This window comes from Ambystoma mexicanum, chromosome 13 (genome assembly GCF_040938575.1).
Source record: "Ambystoma mexicanum isolate Mex_15411 chromosome 13, UKY_AmexF1_1, whole genome shotgun sequence".
In the NCBI taxonomy this organism is placed as follows: domain Eukaryota; kingdom Metazoa; phylum Chordata; class Amphibia; order Caudata; family Ambystomatidae; genus Ambystoma; species Ambystoma mexicanum.
The window spans coordinates 112,230,256-112,234,768 of NC_090938.1; the positions used below are offsets into that span (position 1 = coordinate 112,230,256).

The following is a 4,513-nucleotide window of genomic DNA, read 5'->3' on the forward strand; positions in this document are numbered from 1 at the left end:
ATGCTGCTGTGCTACCCCTCCTTCCATGCCGAAGAGGACAACTCTCTCCCTTAGACTGGTGGGACCAATCAGGCTTAAGTAAATCCAACAGATTGTCCACAAGATTGTGGAACTCTCCCGTCCCCTGCACACCCTTTATACTGTAGAAACAGTCAATATTTCTATACAATGGTAATATTCAGTTTCTTTCAGAAAAAAGAAGAAATTAATGAGAGAAGCTAATTCATGACACTATTATAATAAAACAGAATGATGGGGACCATCGGTTTTAATTGAATTTTAAATTAATTGTTATAGATATGAATTTCAATTCATTCATCATCCAGTCTTTGTAAACATAATAACATAAATGTGTTCATTTTGAGGTTACATTCAATATTATAATACAAGGGCATACAAGGTACTCATCACACTTTCTATACAATAGGCTTTTCACATGGTATATCCACAGAAAGTAATGATGAATATTTTCTCGACGCGTTTCGGGGTGTCCCCTTCTTCAGGAATTGATAGCCCTCTTCATTGCCGTTAATCTTTGTTTCGTCTATAATGTATGGTACAATGATCAAATTTTAGATTCTCACTGATAACTGTCATTTAACTCTTGGGAGAAATTTTTAATAATAATCACCTGGATGTTCAATGTGGAATATCCTAACTGGATTTATTATCAATAGCAATATCAGCCCAATAATGGTTATTCAACCTGTAGATGTGATAAAAAGACAATAGGGAAAGCTCAATTAAAAACGGGATCTTAATTCATGAAGGAAAATCTAGTCATGTAATATCTAAGAAAAAATATTACCTTTCGGTATTTCTGTAAAAAGCTACTACATCCATGGAATGGGTCGCTGTGGTATGTAGAGAGTCCTCAGGTACGGAGGTAGTGCAGTAATGGGCGATTCCTCCACTCGTGTCTGTAAAAACACGTTTATATACTATATTAGATACACGAAAACAATGGGGTGGGATCATTCTGTGGAGAGTATTCTGTGAAGGCCTCTAGGCTCATGATATGCAATTGGGGAGCTGTTTACAAAGGATTCTCTTACCTCCTTCCTGAGAAGATGGCCGGTGCTGTAGCTCGAACCGTTCTACACGGTTTTCGCTAAAGATGGCCACTATTTACATTATGACGTCATCACGTCGAAGCGTGACGACGTCACTATGTTTAGAACGTCAGCGTGTGACGGGAAAACAGACGTCATACGGACATATTTTAGAAAACAATGTGTAATTAACCAATAGTATATAGGTGTATATCTATACTGGTGCAGGGAGTTTGAGTCAAATGAAATAAAGGTGAAAAGAGTCGAAAGATAAATGTGAGGAGTGTCTCATGTAACTTCTGGGAAATCTATTGTTTACCACGGACAAAAGTTAATCGAATATTGGACATCCGTGTGTTTACTATTTCAAGAGAAGCATGCTCACATTCTATGGTCTGTAACTTAATACATCCTATGTCAGTAAAAAATCATCCTAAGTGAACTGAACAAATTCAAAAATGTATTTAACAGCAATTGATATTGTATCCACACTGGGTTTCTGATTGGGTCAGGGGAAACAGTATTTAGTTACAAAAATGAGGCTAAACTGTAATCTTCGTTCATCCCATTGGGAGCTAGACTGTTTAGTCTCTCTATCCAGAAGATTTCCCTCTGGTTCATACGTCTGGCATGATTGCCACCTCTTGGGGCTCTGTTCACAATTTCCAAAATCACAACCTTTAGTTGAGAAATATTATGTTTCTTTATGGAAAAATGTCTTGCTACAGGTGAGTTAACACTGTTGGTACGTATGTTACTTTTGTGTTCATTCCAGCGCTCCTTGGCTTTCCTTTGTGTCTGTCCAACATAGTAAATGCCGCATGGGCAGCTTAAACCATAAATGATTGATTTCGTGTCACAAGTGGCAAAATCCTTTAGTGGGATTTTTTGGCCATTTGATGGGTGTCTTACATAGCTTCCCTTCATTATGTTGTTACAATTGCCACAACTGAGACAGGCAAACGTACCTATTTTCCTCTTGGTGAGGGTTCTTTGATTGTCCACTCTCGGTCTTTCTGCTTTAACTAGGCTATCCCTGAAGTTCCGACCCCTCTTGTAGGCGATTATGGGTGGTTCAGGAAATAGTCTCTTTAGTTGTGGATCCAATTTGATTATACCCCAGTTCTTCTTGATCATCCTTGTTATGTGATGACTCTGTGCTGAATATCTTAAAGCGTAGAGAAATGGGATCTCCTTAGATCTATTTCTTGATATACGGAGGTCTTTCCTCTCCAATGTGAGTGTTTTTTCTTCTGCTTTCTTGATGATAGACTCTGGATAGCCTCTTTCCTTGTATCTTTGTGTCATCAATAGGTTTTCATTCCTCAGGGTGTCAGTTGTTGAGATAATTCTCTTTAGTCTAAGGAATTGACTGTAGGGCAAATTATTCTTTAAATGCGTCGGATGATGGCTCCTGAAGTGTAACGTGTTGTTAACATCGGTGGGTTTGTGATAAATATTGGTGATTATCCCATCTTCCCCAATCTCTAGTTCAACGTCCAAAAAATGTAGTTTAGGGGTTCCAATTTCCATCGTGAATTTGATTCTGTCGTGGCCTGAATTGATGTATTTTAGGAATTCCTCTAGTTCGTGATGTTGTCCTCTCCAAATGACGAAAACATCGTCAATGTATCTTTTCCAGGTGATGATTTTTTTGCTAAATTTTGTTGGTATCAAAATCCATTTCATCTCCAAATGGTACATGAATAGATTAGCATAGGCTGGGGCCATTGCTGACCCCATTGAAGTTCCTGATGCTTGTAAATAGTACTGCGTCCTGTATCTGAAATAGTTGTTAATGAGTATAATTTTGCTTAATTTCATTAGGAAGGTTTTGTTTGCTTCACATTCATTTCTTAGTAGACACCATTCGAGTGCTTCCAAACCGTCTTGATGTGGGATGCATGTATATAGACTCTGCACATCAAACGAAACCAGTAGATCATTTCTGTTAATATCTGTTAAGGTGTCTAGGTGATTGAGAAAATCTGTGGTATCTTTAAGATATGTTGTGGTTGTTTGGACTATGGGTTGTAATGCCTTGTCCACATAAACTGCTAGTGGGTTGAAGATACTATCAGTTCCCGCAACAATCGGTCTGAGGGGGGGTTTTGTCAAGTTCTTATGTATTTTTGGCAGTCCATAGAAGATTGGAGTAATAGGATGTTCATTAATCAAAAACAATTTAGTCTTGTTGGAAATCCATCCTTGGTCCTCAGCTTCCTCAAGCGTAGTTTCAATAATGCTTGATATTTCTCTGACCGGATCTTGTTCAATTTTTATGTACGTGTTCTCATCTGTTAGGAGCTCTAAAATCTTCTCCTCATAGTATGTAGTGTCCATAATAACTATGGCCCCTCCTTTGTCTGCCGGTTTTAGGGTCAGGCTTCTGTCATCCGCAAGGTTCTTGATGATTTCATTCTGCCTTCTCCTGGTATTGTAGTTCCTTGTTCTGGTGAAATTAACCCTTTTGAGATCTTTTATCATCTGTTCTTCAAACATTCTGATGGTTATGTTATTGACTTGAGGGTCGAAATGACTCTTGGGTTTCATTTCTAAGTATTGATGTGGCTCTTGTGTAGTGTTGATTCCCATTTGTGAATCAAAAAAGACTTTGAGTCTCATTTTCCGTGCCAGTCTGTGAAGATTGATTTTTTCTTCCAGCAAATTGGAATTCTGGGTTGGTATAAATGTTAAACCTAGGTTCAATGTGTCCGTTTGGTCTTTGGATAGTGGTTTTGATGAAATATTAACAACTAGTTGTTTGGTTTGTTCCGCGATCTTAGATTTCTTATTGCCTCTTCGCGTAGTCTTTTGTCTAAAAAAACCGAGGGAGTGGTTTGTGCGTTAGAGGTAGTCGCTTCTTGTGATGTATGTATAATCGGTCCACTTTCCGCGTTCTCCCTATTGATAACTTCGTCCCCACTTGTAGGTATTTCGCTACTGGATCCACTTGGTTCTTGTCCCGGTATTGGTGTTTTGTGGTTTTGTGGTCTTCTACCTGGTGCGGTTTTGTTTTGTGCGTAGTATTCTTACCAGGAGTATACTATATCCTGAAGATAATCCAACGTATCTCTTCTGAATTTTCGGACTTTGCGTTGTTCTATGTCCTTTTTGTAGTTGTCCAATGTTCTGTTCACTTCCTCTATGATGGTTGTTAATTCCTCTTTGTTTTTAAATTTCGACAGTTGTTCTGTCAGGTCTTCGATTTCACTGTCGAGTTTGCTGACAGATTTTGCTAATTCCTCGATTGTCAATAATATAAGATCCAAAGAGCATTTATTTAAGATCTGCTCCCATTTCTTCACAAAATCTGGGTTGTCCTTGCACAGTGTGGGTCTTAAATATACCCTTAGTCCTCTTGGGATTCTTTGTGCTCGGTAGTATTGTGCTAATGTAGTAGCGTGTAGTTTTTGCGATATCTCCCTTCTGATGACCCTCTCCAATTGTGTAATAAGTTT

General features: G+C 38.5%; 1 long non-coding RNA gene across 1 annotated transcript; it reads right to left on the bottom strand.

Annotated features, from left to right (window-relative positions):
• Positions 1–234: 234 nt before the first annotated feature.
• LOC138520951 (uncharacterized) lies at positions 235–919 on the bottom strand. The gene is made up of 2 exons (XR_011282894.1): positions 632–919; positions 235–544 (listed from the first exon to the last, which is right to left on the bottom strand). It is a non-coding gene; the product is annotated as an uncharacterized lncRNA (long non-coding RNA).
• Positions 920–4,513: the final 3,594 nt, after the last annotated feature.